Source organism: Henckelia pumila, chromosome 3, assembly GCF_033568475.1.
Source record: "Henckelia pumila isolate YLH828 chromosome 3, ASM3356847v2, whole genome shotgun sequence".
In the NCBI taxonomy this organism is placed as follows: Eukaryota; Viridiplantae; Streptophyta; class Magnoliopsida; order Lamiales; family Gesneriaceae; genus Henckelia; species Henckelia pumila.
Window position 1 is genome coordinate 28,310,395 of NC_133122.1, and position 27,383 is coordinate 28,337,777.

At 30.5% G+C, this 27,383-nt stretch overlaps 1 pseudogene; it reads right to left on the reverse strand.

Moving 5' to 3' along the window:
- LOC140888336 (uncharacterized) lies at window positions 1-27,125 on the reverse strand (annotated as a pseudogene).
- Between the last annotated feature and the right edge of the window lie 258 nt (window positions 27,126-27,383).

Genomic DNA, 27,383 nt, shown 5'->3' on the forward strand with positions numbered 1-27,383 from the left:
TTATAAGATTTTTCCGGCATATATCCAATTCCATTGAACATTACTGTAGCCTTTGACAGTTTCTTCATTCTGTCGAATCGTATTTCCTAAACTGGACTTGATGAAATGAATGTACTTTCCTTTGCTCATATCTGGTCTGAGTTGATTTTCACCCGTAGTAGGTTTGCAATTTTTGCTAAATCCTAGACCAGTTTTGTCTCCATTGGGTTTCTGTGTCTCATGCAATTCATTCAACAGAGCTGATGACTTATTCCATGTTTGGATTTTTTCAGTCATCCTCTGATTTTCTGCTTTTAGTTGTTGATTTTCAGCATATAGCTCTTTATTTTGGATTCTGAGCTTTGCAGTTTCTTCTTCGAGATTAATTTTATCAACTGACATTTGCCAACCTAATTCAGTTGAGCAGTCCAGCAGATTACTTTTCTCAGTCTTAATTTCTTCAATTACCAAGCAGAGTCTCTGATAATCATTTGTCATCTCATGTAGTGATTCAGCTAACTCTTCCCGAGTGAATTTTTCAGAGTTAAAGTCAAATACATGTTTGCTTACATTTGGTAGATCAAATTCTTGCACTTGTTCTTGAATAGAATATTGTTCATCATGAGCCATAAGACAACTGTATTTTTCTTCGATTTTTGAAGTTGCAGGGCTATCTGAGTCACAAAATTCTTCAGTAGAATCAGCCAATTGACTCCTACTATCTTCAGTTCTCACTTCTTCTTCGCTTAGCTTGATTAAATGCTGTCAAATGTTCTTTACTGTAGAACAAGTCTCTATGGTTTTGACAGTGCAGTTTTACATAGTGGTGTTGCAGAAGCTCTTATCCAGATTCCCAAATGTAGCCATTTTGATTTCGTTCAGAGACGAGAAAGAACCTTTCTCTGATGCCACTTGTTAGGATCGATAAATTGAGTAGATAAACTGTTTTGATGTTGCAATTGACAGGGAATCAGTTTGATTACTGTAGCAGTTTACCTCTTAAACTGCTACATTATGTTCAGTTGAGGTTGGTCAACTGAGTTTTTCCTTTCTCGGTGTCGATAGTAATCGGCAAACAAGATATTGTGCGGAATGATGCCAAATAATAGATTCTGAACTAATGATCAAATGACTTGGTGAGTGGGTGAGAGTGCATGATTGACTGAAAATAAGAGGCACAAGAGTTTGTTTCTGGATGTTCGGAGATTTCAATCACTCCTACATCACCCCTTATTTCACCTCGTAAAGATCCTCTAGAAGACTTTGACTATTACAAGCAATTTGCGACTAGGACTTACCCACTGCCTATCTCAGAACTCCTAGTTACAAGAACAGAGTTCGCTACTATTTTTTTACTTAATGAGGTTTGCAGCACCTCAACTGATTTCTCTCGTTACAGTTTCAACACTTAGCACAACAATGATCCTCACTGATCTGATTATTCTTGATGCGTGTGCTTGTGTTCTTTGGCTCTTTGACTTATTGTTTAATGTAAGCTTTGAACCCCTCGAATGAATATCTGTTGGTAGACTGAAAATGTTCAGTTTACCTCTTGATGACTTGAATATGTTTGTGAGTTCTTCTTGGAGCCAGATGTGTCTTCATGCGTCCTTTGATCTCTATTTATATGTTCTCTTACAACGGCTCTAATTTGAATTCAAATAGTAGTCGTTATCTCTTCATGTTTGTTGCCTCGTAATTTTAACACGAAGGTACATTGTGGTGCTCTGTAGCTTTGTGACATCAGCCATGTACGGAAAACTCTATCCATAAAAATAGTCTTGGACAGTTGAGTAACTGTTCAGTTTTGGTGATTTCATTTTGGCTTGCTGGAACCGTTTTAGCTATGGGAGACTGATTCAGTTTAGCTCCCTAAACTGAATCTAGTTTAGCTTGGTTAGCTCAGTCTAGTTACCTTGTCCAGTTTGTGTATTCGGTTTAGCTATTGGGCAGAGTAGTTTACTTCAGTATTTATCTTGTATAGTTTTGTCTACACCAAAACCAAGTAAGTTCCAACACAAGCCTTGGTAGAAGGGGTCACCAGAGGGGTTCTATATTAAGATTTTATCCGGTATTTATTCGATTTGGTTGTATTTAAGATTTAATTATTTTGGGTTTGTATCTTTTTATTAGTTTCCAGTTATCTGATTGTTCTTGATTAAGTTTAAATGCATGCTTAATCTCTTGATTAGTAGGTGATCACGGTGTGGGTCACTACAAGGTATGTCATTGGGATAGAAATATAATTACATATTGTTGCTTGAAAAATTAATTAATTTTCATGCTCCCCTATTGTACATTAACAATTACCATGATATCTTTAATTTACCACATATTTACAAATGACTACAAAATATATAAAATATCATAAAATCGATTTTCCTCGTCTAGAACTCAAATTCAAATTTAAGAAATAATTTTATTTTGTTAGATTATTAATTATATCACATATATATATATATATATATATATATATATATATATATATATATATATATTGTCATTGTCGTTGATCAAGACGTTTCGTATTTTCCAACTGACGAAAATTAATGCTTTTATAATGTTTTGGATTGGATGTTGAAGGAGATTTGACCATTGTGTCGGTGATGTTGAATTGATAAATGCCAACCGTGATTCTTACGTGCATCTGTTGACTTCAAAGACTTGGAAGTCTATTAGACCATTTAATACCACAAAATTAAAAGGAGCTACTTTTCTACGAAATCACTTAATGTTATATATGAATGCACATTGTTTATTTTAAAAAATAATAATAATAATTATAATTTATGATTGAGAACAGATATTGGAATTATTTCTTGAGAAGATTTTCAATTGTCAGCTTAACATATATGTTTTTAAACCAATTTCATTTCCAATTTATAAAGGTGAAACTGGAATCGAACTACTTGGATATCGATTAGTTAATTCTCTGGTTTTAAATGGTTCCAGTTCTGGTTTTTTGTACTCGATGGTATGTGAAAAATGAATAGTACGATTTCTGTTGTACGTAATAAAACTAGTTAAGATTAACCGTTGTATTATAAAATACTATGGATATTTTCATGAATAATGAGTTAAAGTATATATATAAATTATGTATACACAAGATCACATAAAATTTAATATTTATTTACGGTTTTGATTACAATTCAATTGTAGACGATTTAGATCAAGGTTTTGGTTCCGTTTTTAATTTTTAGGTAAAGTAGAAAATTTACAATGAAAAAAATGTTCTTCTAATCACATTTTTATATAAAGAATATTATATATTATAATATTAGTAGTTCTTATATGAGACGGTTTTACATATATATCTGTAAGATGGATCAATGCGACTCATGTTTATAATGAAGTACTTTTGACATAAAATATAATATTTTTTTCATGAATTGGACTGAATACAAGATCAGTCACACAAAACTGAAACTGTGGTTCATTCCAATACCCAAACTCAGAGGGGTGGCTAGAGCAGTCAAACGGGCCAACCCGCGGCGGGGCGGGCCAGCCCACCAAAAACCCACCTTTTGGCGGGCTGGAAATCCTCAACCCAACCCAACTCAAGATGGGTTGCGGGTTAGACGGACCGGCCCGCGGGTTGGCCACGACAAATAAAAATAAATAAAAAAATATTATAATTAATTATAAATATCATTTCATAAATAAATATTAATAGAAACACATTAATAAAAATTTTAATTATTGATTTCATGTGTGTAAATTTTATATAAAGTAATTAAAACAAAACAAATTCAAAACTTTTATTAAAAAATACATATATCACAATAAAAATAAAAATATATTATTAATTCTCTAGGCCCGCGGGCCAACCCAGGCCCGCGGTGGGTCAACCCGCGCGGGTCGCGGGCCTTGACGGGTTGGCCCATCTAGGCCCACCTTTTGTTGGGTTGAAACCCACTTAAATTATGTGGCGGATCGGGCCAACCCGGCGGGCCTAACCCAAATTGACGGCTCTAGGGGTGGCAAACCTGAGCTACTGCTTTGGCCCAATTAGATAATATATATATATATATATATATATATATATATATATATATATATATATAGTATTTAGCTCAAACTAAAAATAGCCCAGCCCAAACATAATTTTTATATCTTCCGCAAAACACAGAACCTCTAGTTTGTGTCTTTCATTCAGAAACGTGCGAGACATGAGGCAAAAGAGGGGTTTCAAAAATTTTAGCCACCCCTTATTTATTTTCTGGCTCCGCTCTTGCCCAAACTTCAATCAATCTGAATCTCCAAGTGGTTGAAAACCAAATTCAGGAACAGATGAAATATTTTAATAAATGAGCGAAATACAAGTGAGTTACTTACTTTCAGCATTTTAAGACTCATAAGTTGTTACAAAGTCTTGCTGCATAAGCAAACCATTCTGAACAGACAAATATTGCGTCTAACATTCGATCTGATGTACTCAAGGATTGTTCAAAATATTCTCATTAAAGACAAAAAAATTAAAAGAGCCGTTGATTTTTGTATTTTGCTACCGTCCAAATAACATCAGTGCCACTGCACTATTTTTAAAAAAGAAGACAGACATGTGTTAAGATCCCCATTATTGTCGGTTATTTTTGGAAATTTTTGCACGGCTATTTTATGGACGTTGGACACTTGTTTATATGTCAAGTGATTAGTTGTGGATCCGGGTAGGATAACAAGTAAATGGATTTAAAAATTTAAAATTTAAAAAATAAAAAAGTATATCACATTAATTATTTGATCATATATTATTTAAGTAGTTCTTCTTTTTTTTCGAAATAATTATTTAAGTAGTAATAAAATAAAAATCATAAAAAAAATTTAAAAAAATTAGATATAGAAAATCAAGCCACATAATATTGTGGATATTTAATTTGTTTAAATATATAATTTGAACATATAATTTTTTATTAATGACCACAAGTAGAATAAAGAAATTAGAAAAGTAGAAGCTCTGAAAAAAGGCATATAACTTTTATTTAAACATATAATTATGGCTAATTGAGCAAGTTGTATTATAGAATCTTAAAATTTTTAAAAAAATTGTATCGCAATAATCTTTTTATCACAGTTTATTTAATTAATATATAAATGTAACAGAAAAAATTTTGGTTGCATTAATTTTTTAAAAAAACATATAGTTTTAGACAACGCTACAGATAAATGATTATAAATTAAAAAATTAAAAACTAAAAGAAAAGAAATATAAAAATGATATTTTAGCAGGCTTTGTTCAAGTAGTTTATAAATGTAAACAAAAAAAAAAATTACGGGTTGAATTTTTTTTTTTTTTTTAAATTTAAGCACATAAGCTCTTTATAAAAAAAAATAATATACTTAAATATAAAGTGTGGTGAAAAAATAAACATAAATGCACAAAATAATTAATGAGAAAATGAAAAAAAAAATTAAGAAAAATAATTAATAAGAGCATTCAAGTAAATTCACAATAAAAATCATATATATATACATATATAATCTTACTATCTTATTAAAGTAGAGACCCTCTAATTAACAAACTTTCAATTAATTGGTGAAGGTTGATTTAAAATTACCATTATCTTCTAACTTAATTTTCAATAAAACCAAAATTATTGGGCAAAATAGTCATTTTATACGGTTTACTCTTTTCTAGCCATTAAAAGCTCATTTTGTGTCATTTGATATTATTTTATTTACAAAAATGACACTCATTTTATAAGATATATATATATATATATATATATATATATATTGTGAATATTTGTTTAGGAAAACGTTATATTTTTATTATTTTTTAATTTAAAATTTATTATTTATTTTTTCGTTAAAAAAACGAAATGTGCGAGCAACGCGTGCAGCGAAATACTAGTATAATATAATATTTAAGCACATAAGTTCTAGCCTTATTTTTTAAATAATCAACACAATTAAAAATAAAGTGTGGTGAAAAAAAAACAAAAAAAAGTACAAAATAATTAATAAGGAAATGAAAAAAAACAATTAAGAAAAAAATTAATAAAGACATTCAAGTAAATTCACAATGAAAGCCACGTGCATATTTATATTTATAGATAGATAATATAATATAATATAATATAATAGATATAAATTTTATCACCCATCGCATGCAAGCTGGTCAGAAATTAAGGAAACTACGTACTAGTTTTAGGAATAAATCAATTAGTTTGTTATTTGGGTAATAACATTTAAGAAATATTTAGGGGCCTGATTTTATATTAATTATTGAGCAATTATAAGATTCGAGATTGTATTCTTTATGGGATAAAAAATTAAATCTATCTAATCTAATCTAATATCCTATTAAAAAGGATGAGTTGAATTGTGTAATATCCATTTTGACCTTATAATCATATTATGATTGTATTAAATTTGTATTGTTCTCTTATCTTTTTCATTTATTTATTGTGTTAATCTAATCTATCTAATATCCTATTAAAAAGGATGAGTTGAATTGTGTAATATCCAATTTGACCTTATAATCATATTATGATTGTATTAAATTTGTATTGTTCTCTTATCTTTTTCATTTATTTATTGTGTTAAATTAATTAATTAAATATGTGTTGTAATAGTGTCCTTATATTTAATGTCCATTTTGTTTATATTAATATTGCAATTGAGTTAAATTTGTATTTCCCTCTTATTTTTTCATTTATTGTGTTAAATAAATAAATTAAATATGTGTTTTATTTAGTCTTTTTGTGTGTTAACTAATTAATTGTAAATTTATGTTTAAGATCTTAATTTTAGATAGTTATTCAAAATTAAGCATGAAAAATAATTAACATGCAGTGTTTATGGAATAAATTGCTTAATAGGATAGACGTATAAAATATAAGGGAAAACAATTAAGTTAAGATCATAAATAAAAATAAATTTTAATTTTAGATAGTGCATTAAAAATTAAGCATCATAAAATAATTACCATGCAGTGATACATGAGATTGATGTAAATGTCTATCGAAGAAATTACTTAATATGGTAGAAATATAAAATACAAGAGCTAAAAATTGAGATAAACATCATAAATAAATTAGGTTAAAATAGACAAAAATGATTGTATTTTTTTAAAAAAAATATATGTTTAGTAAATTAGCAATCTCTTATTTATGTATTAAATAATTAATAATAAATATAAATAGCCAATGAAATACTGAATAGATATTAATATAACTATAAATTATAATATATAAAATAATTATTAAATAAGCGGTGTGTGGTAGATGAGATTTTATATAAAAAAAAAATAGTTGGCAACTCGATCATCATATTTATTTTTTATTCACAATTTTTTAAAATAAATTACAAATATCGATGCGGTGAAATGCAGTTTGGGAAGTTCGAAAAATATATCGGACAACAGTACTAGATCAAGTGTATTTTTCCTAATAATTACATAAGATCTTAATTTTAAATAGTGCACTCAAAATTAAACATGATAAAATAATTAACATGTAATGATTATGAGATTGATATGTGTCTATGGAAGAAATTGATTAATACAATAGATATATAAAATACAAGGGCTAACAATTGAGTTAAATATCATAAACAAATTGGATAAATATATACCCAACTGATATTAGTATTCTTTTTTAAAAAATTATTTAATTAGTAAATTAGCAATCTATTATTTATATATTTAATAATTAATAAATACTCCATGAAATACTAAATAGATATAAATATAATAATAAATTATAAAATAATAATAAAATAAGTTGTGCGGTCGATGTGATTTTATATATAGAAAAAATGGCACCGCGTTGTATATTGTTGTAAGGTCTAAGATTTGTTTTTTAATCACAATTTTCTTAATTAATTACAAATATCTGTGTAGTATAATTCAGTTAAATAAATTAATTAAATTTGTATTTTATTTAGTTTTTATGTGTGTTAAATAATTAATTGTAAATTTGTGTTTGAGATTTTAATTTTAGACAGTGCAATCAAAATTAAGCATGATAAAAATAATTAACACGTAGTGATATATGAGATTTATATGTGTGTCTATGAAATAAATCATTTAATATGATAGATATACAAAATGGGTTATTTAAATAAATATAATAAATTTTAATTTTTTTTAACAAATATAACAAATTTAAAAAATTTAAAAAAATATAATTACATGTGGTTTTAGACCCCGCTTCATTGAGGAGTTGGGGTTTGAGACCCCGACTCCTCATTTGTTATTTTCAAGGAGTCGGGGTTTGAAACCCCAACTCTTCATTGTATATACATTTATATTTTATTTATATATTTATATATATATATATATATATATTCAATTTTACTATTATTATTTTTTGGTTTTATATTTGCATCTATAGTTGTTCTACATGTTTGGAAAAAAAGTTTGTAATATAATCGAACTTTTATAAAAGGAATAATAGTTAGAATAGTCTTGTAAGTTTTTTTGTTTTGTGATTTGGTCATGTAAGTATTCAATTTTGGATTTTGGCCTTGTAAGTTAAGTTATGTTTTTGTATTTAGTCCTTTTTAATTTAAACAATATTTTTATAACCAGGTCAGTGATCGAACCGGTCTAACTTAAAAAACGATCTAATCGGTCAATTTTTTTTTACCGCACAGTCGGACCAAAAAACCGTTTATATAATTTAATATAATTAATAATATATTTTAAATTATAAAAACCAAAAAAATTATATAAATAGAAAAAAATGTATTTATAGTCATTTGAAAAATAAATAAATATATAAATATATTCAAAATATTAGTTATAATTATATATATTTTATAAAATAAATAAATTAATTAAAAAACACTAATATTAATTTAATAATATTTTTAACGAAGAAAAAATTTCAAATAACCATGTATATATAATAAAATATTAAATTAAAGTTTTAAAATAAAAAACTATTTTTAAAAAAAAATCAAAAAATCGATTTTTTGGTTCTTAGTCGATTCTTGACCGATTCTGGTCTGTTGAACGGTTAAAACGGTTTTTTGGAGTGTTTTAGACCACACCGGTGACCGATTCCTGGTCGAACCGGTTGAACCGATCGGTCCAATCTGATTTTGAAAACATGACATTCAAGTATTGACGCCACAACAAATACATCATCATTTTTCAATGTCATGAAAACTTTTTAATTCGCACGTCATCATTTTCTGATTTCACGTCGATAATCCATGAAGAAAATACTAAAAACCAAAATATAATTTAACTTATAGTACCATATCCAAAATTAAATACTTAAATGACCAAAACACAAAATGAGTAAATATACAAGAACATTTTGACTATATTCTCTTTATAAAATAACTAGCATAATCGCACACACACGTTGTGTATGTATAAAATCATATAATATATTTAATATTATATGTTATGTATAAATATTTTTTTTCGATAATATTTAAATTTATTTGTTTATTTATAAAATAATATAAAAAATAAATATAAAATTTATTTATCATTTATCTTATCTATAGTGTTTAGTTGAGAAAAATATAAAAATTTGAAATATCAAAATTTTAGAAAAAAACTAATAAAAATAAAAATGTAATATTTATAACACATAAGATCAATCTCGGTAATGAAAATATGACGTCTACGGGAAAATTCTTTAAATAATAATAATAATAATAATAATAATAATAATAATAATAATAATAATAATAATAATAATAATAATAATAATAATAATAATAATAATAATAATAATAATAATTTAGAGAAGTTTTAATTAATCGATGAATTAACAAATTATTATTTTAAAAAATATATTTGTTACTCCTGAAATTGGTAGATAGACATTTGTTTATTTTTTTTTTTTCAATTTATTAATTAAATGTTTGAAAAGTAACGAGTATGGTTAATAGTATTTTTTAAAAAACAAAAGTTAGTAATATTTTAGATGTTTGGAATTTTATCATAATGTAGAACTTCTATAAATTAATAATATTTGATCAATGATATTCAATTTTAGAAAGATATCAATTAACCGCTAAATTAATAAATTATTATTTTAAAAATTATTTTTTGATTGAATGAACGTGCTTTTGGTTATATATGTTTATTTTCATAGATTTTTATAATAGTTTTTTTAAAAAAATTATAATCTTATTAATTTATTAAAACTATTAATTTAACATATCAATCCAAGTCGAGATTGAACAAATTTATTTTTTATAAAAATTAAATTTATGATAGTTTATTTTATCATTTTATTTCATTCTAAATTTATAATAGGAAAAACATATATGCATATAAAACTTTAAAAATACTTTTTATAATTATTAATTATGAAAATAATAATTTTTTCAAACTCGATTTAGAAGACTCTTATATAAATCTATGAAAATTAATAAAACACAATTTTCTTATATAAGTAATCTATATATTCATTTTGAATCAACAATACTCTATAAATAATAATTTATTAATTTATCAATTAATTAATGCATTTTTAAATTAATAAAATATCATCGTCGTTATATTATTAATTTATAAAAGTTCAACTGTATTATAAAAATTTTAAACAACTAAAATTTTTTTAATCATAATAATCGTTTTTTAACATGCAAAAACAATTAAATCTGTAAATATAAAACTAAAAAATACTAATGAAAAGAATTAATATTACATATATATATATATATATATATATATATATATATATATATATATATAATAGGTTATGAGGAGTAGGGGTTTCAAACCTCGACTCCTCGAAAATAACAAGTGAGGAGTCGGGGTCTCAAACCCCAACTCTTCAAGGAAGTGGGGTTTCAAACCCCACGTTATTATATTTTTTAAAAGTTTTAAAATTTGTTATATTTGTTTAAGTCTTTTTAAAATTTATTATATTTATTTAAAAAACCCTATACAAAATACAAGGCTAACAATTGAGTTAAATATCATAAATAAATTGGGTAAAAATAGACCAAATTGATAATAATATTTTTTAAAAAAATTATATAATTAGTTTAAGATTTATTATTTAATCATGGTTTTATAAAATAAATTCCAAATATCGGTGCGGTACAATTCACTTTGTGTGGTTAGAAAAATGTATCAAACAACAGTATTAAATCGAGTGTATTTTTCCTAATAACATAAGACTTTAATTTTAGATAGTGCATTCAAAATTAAGCTTGATAAAGTAATTAACACGTAATAATCCATGATAATGATATTTCTATGGAAAAATTGCTTAATATGATATACATATATATATATATATATATATATATATATATAAATACAATGACTAACAATTGAGTTAAACATCATAAATAAATTGAATAAAAATAGACCAAACTGATAGTATTTTTTTAAAAAAATTATATAATTAGTAAATTAGCAATCTCTTATATATTTAACAATTAATAAATGCATCATGAAATACTAAATAGATATAAATATAATTACAAATTATAAAATAATAATTAGATAAGTTGTGTGGTCAATGCGATTTTATAAAAAAAAAATACACCACATCATATAATGTGTTGCGGTATAAGATTTAATTTTAATCATGATTTTCTTACACAAATTACAAATATCGGTGCAGTTCAATTTGGATTAAGTGGTTCAATGGTTGAATTGTGTATTGCCCATTTTTTCCTTGTATTCATATTGTAATTGTGTTAAATATATGTTTGTCATCTTATCTTTTTCATTTATTGTGTTAAATAAATAAATTTAATATATGTTTATTTAGTCTTTTGTGTGTAAACTATTTAATTGTAAATTTATGTTGGAGATCTTAATTTTAGATGATGCATTCAAAAGTAAGCATGATAAAATAATTAACATGTAATAATACATGATATTAATTATATGCGTCTTTGGAAAAATTGCTTAATATGATAGATGTCAAAAAATACAATGGCTAACAATTGAGTTAAATGTCATAAATAAAATGAATTAAAATAGACCAATTATATTATTATTTTTTTTAAAAAAATTATATAATCAGTAAATTAGGAATCTCTCATTTATATATTTAATAATTTATAAATACATTACGAAATACTAAATAGATATGAATATCAATACAAATTATAAATTAATAATAAAATAAACGGTGTGGTCGATATTATTTTATAAAAAAATGGCACCGCGTCATATAATGTGGTGTGGTTTAAGATTTTTTTTTAATCACGATTTTTTTCAATAAATTACAAATATGACGCGGTGCAATTCGATTTGAGTGGATCAAAGGGTGAGTTGAATCATGTAATGTCCATTTTACCCTTATATTCATTGTGTTAAATTTGTGTTGTCCTCTTATCTTTTTTATTTATTGTGTTAAATAAATAAATTACATATGTGTTTTAATTAGTCTTTAATTTTGTGTGTTGTCTAATTAATTGTAAATTTGTGTTTGAGAGCTTAATTTTAGATAATGGATTCAAAATTAAACATGATAAAAATAATTAACATGTAGTAATACATGAGACTGATATGTGCGTTTGTGGAAAAAATTGCTTAATATAATTAGGTATATAAAATATAAGGGTAACAATTGAGTTAAGATCATAAATATATTGGGTTAAAATAGACCAAAACTAATATAATTTTTTTTAAAAAAAATTATATAATTAGTAAATTAGCAATAAGTATTTCTACATCAAAGCAAGCATCAAAGAAATTGAAAATAAATCGTACTTGTGATACGATACTCGCGGTAACTGTTACAAATTTGTTACCAAAACTATTTAAGGATTAAATTGCACAAATTGCGTGAAGTTCAATATAAATATCGTCCAAAGGTACTCAAGTATACTCAATTGTAGATGTTTAATTAAAAACCTTTACATAATGTGAATACTCTCTCACGATTGATTTTCTAGATACCGAATAACACTAATCATCCAAGATAAAAAATAATAAAAAACGCCTAGAGTGATATTGTTTAAAGAAGTTGCAACGATATTTTTTTGGTTGCTTTGTTGAGAAATACACCGACATGTTTATTTCGATATTATTGTATTTATCTTATTATACTTCCAATGATTACATTATTTATATTGAAGCAACAAAGTACTTTTGAACATGTAAACATACTTTATCACTTAAGCAAACCTTTCCAATAGACAAGTCTGTCTAGACAAGAATGAAATATTAACAATAATAGGTGATGGTTTCGAGAAACCAGGAGAGGTCAAGAGAAACGTTACAGATAATAAGAAAAGAAATATTCGGATGATCAAAGAGATAGAAAATTGTGATTAAAAGAGACAAAGTGCGAAGAAAATGGCAAAACCATAGAAAACAAATATAAGCCAATCATCTTCCAAAAAAGATATCATAGACATTCAAGATGATGAAAATATTGTTGATTTTAATATAAGGATGAAGAATATGAAACAAAACAACAAGGACATGAGCCAAAAAGTAAAAATTAAGCAAGAGAAGAACTAATAATGTTTTTTAATATCAAGAGTTTAGAGTGAACACTATGCTTTTCAATATTTAAATTTCAATGAAGAATTAATCTTTTGTTTTCCTAAATAAGTCTATATAAATATCTAAATTTCACATATTACGCATCTCTTCTTTGCAAATAAATCTATATAAATATCAAATTTTCATTAGGTTAAAAAATTTAATGTTACCACGGTGTATCTACGTGCAACATACGTTTTACTTACTATTATAATAAACGTATAATTTGTCAAATAAAAGCGAATTACTTGAAAAAAATTTAAAAAATAAAAAAGAAGAGTACTAATACTATAGGATCATTACCGCAGTATTTTTATTTTGGAAAATGATATATGTTCAAAAAGAGTTATAAATTGCATTTGAAATTACAATGAGACTTATACATTGAAATATAAAATACGTTTAAAATTACGAAACTATATAATTGTTGTATATGTAGCATAATCCATTTCATTTATTTCATACAAAATAGTACAACTCCAATTTCAAACGCTAGCTGCCTACTTGTTGCGGAGTATATCGAAGGAGCTCAGACATGATCTTTTTCAGTGCTACAACAACAGATTTCATGTTAATTATCCTTTCACTTGGATTCTCCATCGAACATTTCAAAGCTAATCTCCATTATTGACACCAAACATTCCATCTTTTCGTCCAAATATCTTTCATCTCCACTCAACAATTCTGAATCTATCACCTCTTCAATTGCATTAGGCATCGAATCATTCACCCACCTCCTTAGGCTTAAATCCCCTGTAAATTTTGTATCATTCGGCTTCGTTCTCGTGAAAACTTCCATCAACATTATGCCATAGCTGTAAACGTCACATCTTACCGACACCAATCCTTCCAAACCATATTCTATAAAACATGAAAACAAAGAAGTTCAACAAAGATATAGCAAGTGAAACCAAAAACTGTGCTAGGCTGATGGAAAATATTAATGACATGTTTACCTGGGGCTATGTAGCCTAATGTTGCAAGAGTCCTTGTGACAGTAATGCTAACTCCATCGCTCAATAGCTTAGCGATTCCAAAATCGCTCAAATGGGCAACCATAGCATCATCCAAAAGCACATTGCTTGGCTTTAAATCACAGTGAACTATAGGTGTCGAGTAATCATGGTGTAGATATTCTAATGCACATGCTACATCTATCATTATCTTCATTCTCTGCACCATATTCAAGAAGTTGTTTTCCAAATATAGCAACTTCTCGAGGCTTCCATTCGGCATATATTCGAGAACCAATGACTTGAACTCTTCATTCGAGCAACTACCAATGACTTTGCAGAGATTTCTATGGCGAAGCCTGCCTAGTACTTTGCATTCGGTGTCAAAACTCTTGAATCCACCTTCTGACTGAAAGTTGAACACTTTTACCGCCACATCGTCTCCATTCTGAAGCCTCGCTTTGTAGACCGAACCATAACTTCCTGTTCCAAGTAAATGACTCTCATTGTACCCTTCAGTCGCCCTTAAAAGTTCGTGATACGGGACTCGTGATGGTGCTGTATTCAATGAAATATCTGCTGGAGTTTCTGTCTTGTTTTTCTTGCGGTACCTTGCAAGTATATATGACAACGCTAACACGAAAACTAGCATGGAGATCCCCAAGAAAATGAATACGAAACGAAGAATCACTTTCTTTCTTTTCAACACAGACACGGTTTTTTCGTGACAAGGTGGAACTTCATATCTAGGATCACCACAAAGTCCTCCATTAGACATGAAGAACTGGCTTGAAAAGGATTTAAAGGGGCCACCAGCAGGGATTGAACCGGTTAACCCGTTGAAAGAAACATTGAAGTACTTGAGATACTGAAGTTGTTCTAATGACTTTGGAATGGTTCCAGAAAGATCGTTGTGTGAAAGATCTAGCATTTCCAAACTCACCAACTTACCAACTGAGTCGGGAATAGAGCCTTCAAATCTGTTTCGTGCCAAAATGAGATCAACAACGCTATGTAAGCCTTCAATAGAGCTAGGAATGATGCCTGATAGTTGATTTTCTGACACATCAAAATGGACTGCAGCTTTAAGATTTCCAATATCCGGAGGTAGAAAACCCGTTAAAAGATTAGAAGCTAAATCCAACTCGAGAAGATCACTGAGATTCCATAGGCTTGTGGGTATTACAGAATTTAATCTGTTATTCCCCAAGTATAGTTTCCTAAGAGAAGTAATGTTTCCGATGCATTCAGGGATAGAACCAGTGATCCGATTCTGGCGAAGCAATATTACATTGGAATTCTGTAATGTGCAGAGAATGTTAGGAATAGATCCGCTAAGTTTGTTATCCGAAAGATCAAGTCCTTGAAGTTTTTTGAAGTTGACAAAAGTATTCGGGGTAGCTCCCGTGAGATCATTACCAAAGAGGCTTAGAGTAACTAAATTTTCAAGATTTCCAATTCCCTCGGGGATGCTACCTCTAAGACCACATTTGTCGGCGTAAATATATTGAATAGAGGCCGACATATTCCCAATAGAGGCAGGAAGAATTCCATTGAAAGGATTCTCTGCAAATATTAACTCTCTTAGATGGCTGCAGTTTTTCAATGTTGTGATGAAGCTTAGCTCTGGTGTTTCACTAACAAAATTGTTCCTCCCAATTCGTAAAGTTTCCAAAAGATTCAACTTGCCAAAGGAGTTGGGAATTTTTCCGCTGAAACTGTTGGAAGAAATGGAGAAAGTGGGGAGTTTAGATGAATTCGAGATAGAATCAGGGATTTCTCTCCAGAAAAAATTGGCTTCCAGGTAGAGTTTTTGGAGATTAGGTAGCCCTTCATTCCAAAGCGATGAAAGGTGACCTGAAAATTGATTCGATGTAACAGAAAGCAATTTTAATGTAGAGATGTTGAAGATTTTTTCCGGGATATTGCCATTTAAATTATTGCTTTCCAGGCCCAAGTAGTCCAAATTATAAAGATTGCCCATCTCTTTTGGAATTTTTCCTGGAAAAGAAAAGCATTCATAAGCACGCACTGTTCAATTGAAATCTCGTTGTTAGGATTCTAGTGGTTCCAGAGTTTCCAACCATAGGAGAAACATGAGCCAAAAGACCATTGGACGCGTGATTTGGGTACTAGGATCTATTAACCCAAAAGACCTTTGTTTTTGACGAATTTCCACGTCCCAATAGAAGATGGCCAACATAAAATAGTTGGAACCGAGATAGAATGTATCAAGTGCCCTCGAGCCTCTAAATATATTGAATTATAAGGAAAGAAGACTAAGCAGTGAACATTCAGAAATATATATAGGGTGCGAGAAATAAGATTTCCTATGCAGTCAGAGATAGAACCAGAGATTTTATCACCACTATTTCATTCAAATTCTGTAATGTGTAGAGCAATGGATCCTTTTATTTTGTGGACCTTGTTCAAAACATCGATGGAAAGTGGCCCACAAGTTAATTCTATGAAACATCATTTGTAGTGTACGTTAAGATGATGAAGATTTCTCCTTAGATATTACCAGTTAAATTATTCCATGCCAGGTCGAATTGCTGCAAATTGGAAAGGTTGCCCGTCTCTTCTGGAATTGTTCCTGCAAACATAAACCATTGAATATAAATTTCTTGGAGACACAAGCTACAATTTCTCCAAATCTCCGGTTTCTTATGAATCTAGAGATACTCCTCTCAAAATCTCCGTCAAAAGTGTTGAGTTGGAACTACAGGAGAAACATCAAAGTACTTGAGCAAACATAAAGAGTTTGGCTTCTCAAAACACTGTTACGTGAAGTTTAATTTGCTGCAAAATGAAACATATATATACCTGTAAAATGGTTGACACCAAGATACAATCTTTCAAGTGCCCTTGCGTTTCCAATTTCTGTTGGTATGGAGCCACTAAATTTATTGTATGACAAGGAAAGAACACTAAGCTGTGAACATTCAGAAATATTTGCCGGTATTGCGCCTTCCAACTGGTTGGAAGACAGATAAAGGCCTTTCAAATTTGGGAGGCCGCGGCACATCCCTTCTGGTAGATTACCAGTCAAACTATTCCCCGTAAAACCAACAAGTTCCATGGAGGATAAGTTGAAAACCGACGATGGTATAACACCAGTAAGTGTTGGTTATAATAAGTCATAAGTCGCATTTCTTTGTTTTACGTTTTCTTTAGCTTAATTACGTGGTTAGGTACTCTTGTATATATTCAATTCCTTTGTACATCATATCAACATATACAGTTACAGAGTTTCTGTTATACTCTTAACATGGTATCATAGAGCTTAGGTCTTGGGCGATGCTTCATTTTTTTTCTCGCCGCTTCTTCGGCTTCGAGTTTGATCTACTGCAGCTCAGATCTATTATCCACTTTCAGATTGGAGCTTGATCGCTGTTTTGTTTTGCATCAACATCAAGATTTTTGTGTGAATCGCAGCTCGATCCCTGTTTTGGCTTTTAAATTGCAATGGCAGGTTACACCAATTCGAATGATCCTTTGTTCATTCATCCCTCGGATACTCCAGGTATAAATATCATCAATGAGCAATTGATAGGTGTTGATAATTACAGTATCTGGAGTCGCGCTATGCTAATTGCTTTGCGCGCCAAAAATAAGATCTCCTTTATCGATGGAACTTGTCCACGTCCAGCTTTGGGAACTCTTTCACTCACTCAATGGGAGCGCTGTAACGCACTTGTGTTGTCATGGATTATGAACACAGTTTCTAAAGAAATTTTTGGCGGGATCGTTTACTCTAGTGAGGCTTCTACCGTATGGTCTGATTTGAAGGAACGATTTGATAAGGTTAATGGATCTCGGATTTTTGCGCTTCATCGAGAGATCGGCCGATTGCATCAAGGTACCAACACTATCTCAACATATTATAGTCGACTCAAACAGCTTTGGGATGAGTTCGGGTCCTTGGTTCCATTACCTTCGTGTGACTGTGTTACCGCACGGAAGTATATTGAACATGATCAACAACTGAAGCTCTTGCAGTTCTTGATGGGTCTTAACGATAGTTTTATGCATGTGAGGAGTCAGATTTTATTGATGATGCCTTTACCCACTGTTAGTCAGGCTTTCTCTTTGATTTCTCAAGAAGAGTCACATCGATCTTTGGCTACTGTAGAACCATCTCCATCTGTTTTTTATTCTGCACAACATAGAGTTGCTGTTGAGGCACCTCCATCTGGTTTTTATTCTGCGCCAAATAGAGCTGCTGAATCTAAAAAGGATGAGCTTCGATGTGATCATTGTAATGGTCCCGGCCATACTAAGGCTTATTGTTATAAGCTTGTTGGTTATCCTCCTGGACATCGACTCTACAAACCACAGTATTTTAAAAATGCTCCAAGGAAACCATACCGGGATTTTAACAAGGTGAGGAAGGGCCAAACAGATGTATTTGTGGTTGAAGGAAGTACTGATGAGACATCTAAAGTGGAGAATTCCAATCCTATATTTACCCCTGCTCAATATGCTGAAATACTTAAGATGTTGGGACAAAATTTCTTGAAACCTCAAGATGATCACATTGCTAATATGGCAGGTAGTCTTTCTGTTAATGGAAGCATAAATTGGATTCTTGATACAGGGGCAAATGAACACATGACTGGTAATATTTCACTACTTCAAAGTGCCAGATCTTTGCCTGAACCATCTAGTACAGTGAGGTTGCCTAATGGTGCTCGTGTCAAAATCAATAGTGTAGGATCTGTCAATTTTTCTGACAACCTCATTCTCCATAATGTTCTTTACATTCCTAACTTCCAATTTAATCTTTTGTCTGTCTCCAAACTATCTCAATCGCATAGCTGTGTTGTCATTTTTTTCCCTCATATCTGTCTATTTCAGGACCTCAAGAGTGGGAAGATAATGGGGATTGGTGAGGAGTGCAATGGTCTATACTATCTCAAGAGTTTCCTCTCCAAATCTTCTTGGTTCACTGTTAGCCAAACTTCTTCTTTCATACCTCATGTTAATATTTCTTGTAATTCCACTAGTATTGATGTGTGGCATCAACGTTTAGGACATATGTCCCTTTCTAGAATGAGTATGTTACCTTTTATTGTCACAACAGATTCTTTACATCACTGTGTTGTTTGTCCATTATCAAAACAAACCAGATTAGTGTTTCCTAAAGCAACTCTGTCTCGAGCTTTGCACTCTTTTGCTTTATTACATATGGATATTTGGGGGCCCTTTAGAGTCCCTACCTATAATGGGGAACGATATTTCTTAACAATTGTTGATGACTTTTCTAGGGGCACATGGGTGTATCTTATGCAATCTAAGTTAGACTCACTTCAAATTCTCAAGAATTTTTTTGTCATGGCCCGAACACAGTTTAAAGCCAATATTCAAACAATTAGAACTGATAATGCATCAGATTTTTTCAAAACTGAGTGCAGAACTTTGCTCTCTTCCCTTGGCATTGTTCATCAAAGTTCCTGTCCATATACACCCCAACAAAATGGGGTGGTTGAAAGAAAACATAAACATATTCTTGAGATAGCTAGATCATTGAGATTTCAATCCTCTCTTCCACTCAAGTTTTGGGGTGACTGTGTATTAACCGCAGTGTATCTAATCAATCGAACTCCAACTCCACTTCTCCACAATAAAACACCTTTTGAAATTCTATTTCATAAACCACCCTCTTTTGACCACCTCAAAGTTTTTGGATGTCTTTGTTATGTTACTTCATTGGTTATTGAGCATAAGTTTTCTGCTCGTGCTAACCCTTGTGTATTCTTGGGATATTCTAATGTTCAAAAAGGGTATAGAGTCATGAACATACACACTCACAAGTTTTATGTTTCAAGAGATATTGTGTTTCATGAACATATATTTCCTTTTGCAACTCCATCTTCTGATTTACCTATCTTTTCTCCCTCTATTCCCATCATTGACACCGATGCTCTTGCTGATTCTTTTCCAGAAACTAATCACATCCCGGCTTCTGCTCCTATTCTTAATTCACCTTCTCAGTTACGACGGTCTTCTAGAATATCTAGACCACCTGTTTGGACTACTGATTTTTCATGTCCCACATTACCTCCAAGTATTCATGCTTCCTGCTTATATCCCATATCCAACCACCTTCAATATTTCAATTTTTCTCCCGTTTATCAGAGTTTTCTAGCTGCCATCTCTTCAGTTAAAGAGCCACGATTTTACCATGAAGCTCTTACTGATCCTCGGTGGCAACAGGCAATGGCTCTGGAACTTGAAGCTTTGGAGTCTAACCATACATGGGATGTAGTGGAGTTGCCTCCCAACGTAAAGCCAATTGGTTGTCGGTGGGTTTACAAGATTAAGTTCTTACCGGATGGCAAAGTGGATCGTTTTAAAGCCCGTTTGGTGGCCAAGGGTTATACACAACAGCTTGGAATAGATTTTCATGACACTTTTTCTCCGACTGCAAAAATTGTGACCATCCGATGTTTTCTAACACTTGCAGCCATGTATTGTTGGCCTTTGCATCAGCTGGATGTCGCAAATGCGTTTCTTCAAGGCAACTTAGATGAGGACATCTACATGCGTCTGCCACAAGGTTACAATGTGACTGGTTCAAATAAGGTTTGCAAGCTACGCAAATCTTTATATGGTCTCAAACAAGCATCTCGGCAATGGAATATTAAATTTGCAAGTGTGATGCGTGAAGGAGGTTTTAATCAATCTCAACATGATCATTCTTTATTTGTTCACATGGAGGGATCTCATATTACACTTTTGATTGTATATGTTGATGACATTATCATCACCGGCAGTAATGCACATGCCATAACCAAGTTGAAGAAGTATCTTCATTCTAAACTACAGCTTCGAGATATGGGACCATTGAAGTATTTCTTGGGTATTGAAATTGCCCGATCTAAAGAAGGAATTTACTTAAATCAAAGAAAGTATGCTCTTGAGTTAGTTGCCGATGTTGGTGTCTCAGGTGCTAAACCATTTGCTACACCCATGGAACAACACAAAAAATTGACTAGCCATGATCTGGATTCTCTTATACATCAAGATCAGCAGCATGCGTTGGATGATCCTTTACTCTCAGATCCAGACAAATTTCGGCGCTTGATTGGACGTCTCCTTTATCTTACTATTACTCGTCCAGATATATGTTATGTTGTGCAACACTTGAGCCAATTTATGCATGCTCCTAAGACATCACACATGGATGCTGCTATAAGAGTGACTCGATATATTAAAGGTTCTCCTGGATTGGGCATTTTGTTGCCTGCTAAGAATTCTTTCCAGCTTTCTGGGTATTGTGATTCTGATTGGGCTTCATGTCCCATGACTCGCCGATCTCTTACGGGCTACTGCATTAAGCTTGGAGATTCCCTACTGTCCTGGCGAACAAAGAAGCAGAACACTGTGTCTCGTTCTTCTGCTGAGGCAGAGTACCGAGCCATGGCCTCCACCACATGTGAACTTGTTTGGATTATGGGCTTGCTGGGAGATATGGGTGTTAAGTTGACTGGTCCGGCCACCATGTATTGTGATAATCAGGCTGCGATACACATTGCAGCTAATCCTATGTATCACGAGCGGACTAAACACATTGAGATTGATTGTCATTTGGTGCGTGAGAAAATTGCAGCCGGTTTAATCAAGACGATGCATCTTCCTACTTCTCTTCAACTTGCATATCTTTTCACCAAGGCTTTAGGATATGATCAGTTTTCGTTTTTACTGTCCAAGCTTGGTATACGCAATCTATACCAAGCTTGAGGGGGGTCTGTTGGTTATAATAAGTCATAAGTCGCATTTCTTTGTTTTACGTTTTCTTTAGCTTAATTACGTGGTTAGGCACTCTTGTATATATTCAATTCCTTTGTACATCATATCAACATATACAGTTACAGAGTTTCTGTTATACTCTTAACAGTAAGATTGTTATATTGAAACACCAATCTTTTCAAGTTCAACAAACTTCCCATCGCCTCTGGAATGGTTCCCTGTAAAGGACTATACGATAAATCCAAAGCTTCGAGCTTGGACATATTGGTGATGGAACTCGGGATTGAACCAGTGAAACTATTGTTCCGAAGTTTCAAGAACCGAATTTCAGCCATGGTTCCAAACCAAGAAGGAATGTCACCAGTGAAGTCGTTGAACCCAAAGTCCAAGAATCTGAGTCTATGCAACTGGGCCAACTCTTGGGGAAGTTGGCCATCAAAACCATTACCGCTCAAGTTGAGTGAAACTAAAAACGAGAGATTTCCCAGTTGTGAGGGCAGATTTCCTTCAAGTCCCATGTAGGAGATATCTAAAGTATTCACTCTTTGGTGGCGAGAACTGCAAGTGTCACGCCCCGAAACCGGGACTAATTGACATCGGCGTTGTTTAACAATTTAACATTGAAACAACAAGTCTCATAGTACAAGTCTTGCCAAAAACCAGTCTATTTCATAAACCATAACTGTTTTTACAGAGAAAAAACAACACAAGTGCAACAATGCGGAAGCGAAACTGAAATTTAAAGTAAAAATATTTCTTCAACTTGAACTGATCCATCCTCACCAACCTCAGAACTTATTATGTTCTTCGTCATCTAACTCATCTTCATTCTTATCTGGGGAGCAAAGTAAGGGGGTGAGTGTTTTGGGAAACACTCAGCAAGTGGGGGCCGATCGAGCACGATAAACACCAAAATATATTTACATGTACTCATGTATATTTTATAATCTCGAAACAAAATAAGCATGCTGAATTCGAACAAATACGAACCAAATATTGCACTGTTAATTATCTCATTTTCCGTGGTTCTACTGATCAGTCCCCTATATGTTACTCCTCTAAGGGGCGAGGCCAAAGGAACGGTTATTATTACCCACCGCATCAGGGCCATATCAAATCAAATCAAATCGTCGGAAAATTCCTTAACCATTTCTAAATCGACTCTTAACAGTGCATCTCAAATATTTCCAAATAATTCTAACATGCTTCAAATAATATCACGAATAGTCAACAAATAATATATATCAAAGTGAAACGAATATTATCATGCCGATCGAATTTTCAAAAGTATAAGTATTTATTTTATAAAACTTAACTCACACACAAAAATAAATATAAGTGTAGAAACTTATATTACACAAAAGAAAGGTAGAAGCCCACTTACACGGAAAATCTTGTTGAATCGATAACTAATATAAAATTCTTCTAAAAGCTTCATCTACTCTTTGCCAAGCCCAACTCTTTGATGCCACAAGAACTTAACTCTTAGAAGAAATATGCATGTCTTCCATATAATTTATCTCTCTTTCTTTTTATGAATATTATGGATTGAAATGAGAATGTGACTAGTGTAATATATTTATACTAAAATTTCAAGCAACTCAAAGGGTCACATTAAATGTAAGGAATTGAATTTGGTTTAGTGGGTAGTAAATTGAGAGGGAAAACATGGGTTAGTGGGTAGGAATTTGATAAGTCATGGTGGTTTATGACAAATAGTAAGTATGGTATAATGGTTGATTTAAAGACTAGTCAATAATTTTTAACACATGACAAATAAATTATCTATATTAACAATTTGGACACAAAAATGGATTTTATGAACTTTATAATGGATAAAGATATATACCTGAACGTGTGTTTTCATGGTTGAGAATTTTAAAAGACAATCAATTGAGGCATTAAGTCTAATTAATAATCAAACAATAATTATATAAAATAATTAGATATAATGTCACTCTTAAAATTTTAAACATTAATAATTTCACCTCAACATGACAATTGAGATAAATCATTATTTTGAAAATAATACTAATCAATAAAAATAATAAGTTTTCTTTACATGTAAAATAATAAGTATAATATGAGAACCGAGATTTAGCCAAAACAATTGAAATTAGAAATCTTAGTTTTTTTATTTCACTAGTAGGTACAAAAATATATTTAAATATATTTTCTTTATTATACCATGAATTTGGTCACGGGTATCACATTCTTCCCTCCTAAAAAAAAGTTTCGTCTTCGAAACTTGAAATTTATATTTTTATTTTTGTAAACAAACAAAATTTGAAAAAAAAAATTTCAAGATTTGTTTTGTGTTGATGGTAGAAAATTATCTCAATATATGAAAACTTAATGAGCTAAGAAAATATTTATCGAGAAGGGAATTTAAAAATTAAAATTCCAGAGAAAAATTTTAACAAAATAAATTTTTTTTTCTTTATTTAACATGAGAAAAAAAAATTAATGCATTATAACTAGGAACATGAATAGTATTTTTCTGAAATCAGCTCAACAAAATTTCTTAACAAAAGTTTAGGAATCAAAATTAAGCATGTAATAAAAATTCAATAACTTGATAGATTTAATTTGAGGAAGTGAAGACATTTTTATTTTAAAAATAGAAATGAGGATTGATGATCCAAATAGACCTAATACATGACTCATCAAAATATACGAGAGAGAATATTTTTTTTTCTCGAATTATTTGTAGGGAAGTATGATCCTTATGGAAAAAAAAATTTATTCTTATTAACTAGATTTTTTTTCCCAAGTATTTAACACTAATAAAAACTTTCGAGTCAAACTATAACCCAATCACATCCATATATATATAACCCAATATTGTCAAGTAAACTTAAACTTCGACAATCATGACTTAAAATTTTTATCTATAATGTGACAAACATTAGCTCCCAAATAATTCTTTATAAATCCAAAATCAGAATTAACTTAAATATTTCTATCGACTAGGTAACCTAAATAATAGTCCCAAAATGATTCGAACATAAATTTAAGTAATAATTCTCATTTCTACTAACCTTAAAAATAATATTAGTTCCCAAGTGGTTCTTTCCTATTCTCAATCTTACTTACTTGTCTCCAAGAGATTTGTTCTCATTCTAAATCTTACTTACTAGAGCCCAAATGATTCATTCTTATTTTTTATCTTAATTTTCCATCAAGATCATGAACCTGGTTTGGCTTTGATACCACTTCTGTCACGCCCCGAAACCGGGCCTAGTTGACATCGGCGTTGTTTAAAAATTTAACATTGAAACAACAAGCCTCATAGTACAAGTCTTGCCAAAAACCAGTCTATTTCATAAACCATAACTGTTTTTACAGAGAAAAAAAAACACAAGTGCAACAATGCGGAAGAGAAACTGAAATTTAAAGTAAAAATATTTCTTCAACTTGAACTGATCCATCCTCACCAACCTCAGAACTTATTATGTTCTTCGTCATCTAACTCATCTTCATTCTTATCTGGGGAGCAAAGTAAGGGGGTGAGTGTTTTGGGAAACACTCAGCAAGTGGGGGCCGATCGAGCACGATAAACACCAAAATATATTTACATGTACTCATGTATATTTTATAATCTCGAAACAAAATAAGCATGCTGAATTCGAACAAATACGAACCAAATATTGCACTGTTAATTATCTCATTTTCCGTGGTTCTACTGATCAGTCCCCTATATGTTACTCCTATAAGGGGAGAGGCCAAAGGAACGGTTATTATTACCCACCGCATCAGGGCCATATCAAATCAAATCAAATCAAATCGTCGGAAATTCCTTAACCTTTTCTAAATCGACTCTTAACAGTGCATCTCAAATATTTCCAAATAATTCTAACATGCTTCAAATAATATCACGAATAGTCAACAAATAATATATATCAAAGTGAAACGAATATTATCATGCCGATCGAATTTTCAAAAGTATAAGTATTTATTTTATAAAACTTAACTCACACACAAAAATAAATATAAGTGTAGAAACTTATATTACACAAAAGAAAGGTAGAAGCCCACTTACACGGAAAATCTTGTTGAATCGATAACTAATATAAAATTCTTCTAAAAGTTTCATCTACTCTTTGCCAAGCCCAACTCTTTGATGCCATAAGAACTTAACTCTTAGAAGAAATATGCATGTCTTCCATATAATTTATCTCTTTTTTTTTTATGAATATTATGGATTGAAATGAGAATGTGACTAGTGTAGTATATTTATACTAAAATTTCAAGCAACTCAAAGGGTCACATTAAATGTAAGGAATTGAATTTGGTTTAGTGGGTAGTAAATTGAGAGGGAAAACATGGGTTAGTGGGTAGGAATTTGATAAGTCATGGTGGTTTATGACAAATAGTAAGTATGGTATAATGGTTGATTTAAAGACTAGTCAATAATTTTTAACACATGACAAATAAATTATCTATATTGACAATTTGGACACAAAAATGGATTTTATGAACTTTATAATGGATAAAGATATATACTTGAACGTGTGTTTTCATGGTTGAGAATTTTAAAAGACAATCAATTGAGGCATTAAGCCTAATTAATAATCAAACAATAATTATATAAAATAATTAGATATAATGTCACTTTTAAAATTTTAAACATAAATAATTCCACCTCAACATGACAATTAAGATAAATCATTATTTTGAAAATAATACTAATCAATAAAAATAATAAGTTTTCTTTACATGTAAAATAATAAGTATAATATGAGAACCGAGATTTAGCCAAAACAATTGAAATTAAAAATCTTAGTTTTTTATTTCACTAGTAGGTACAAAAATATATTTAAATATATTTTCTTTATTATACCATGAATTTGGTCACGGGTATCACAGCAAGTAACTCCAATCCATTTGCATGTTGGGAAAGAATGGGACCAGTTTTGGGACAAAATATGAGAAGGGTCCAAATTGAGTTGGGATTTGAATGCAAGAAGCGCATGTTGATCGGTGGTTATGTTGGTTAACGCCATGGCCAAACATGCCATTAGTGTATGAAATAAAACCACTGCTAGAAGAAAAAACTGAGGTCTCTGTATGCCCATTTCCAGAAACATATAGGAATTTTGAATGAATTGTTAGATTATTGGATATACATATATACATATTCAAACATTTTGGACAACTACGTCAGCATCAGTTGACATGACATTCATTTATTAATTGTACAAAGTTCTGTTGACGTGACATTCATTTATTAATTGTACAAAGTCAGTCGATGTTCACATAGC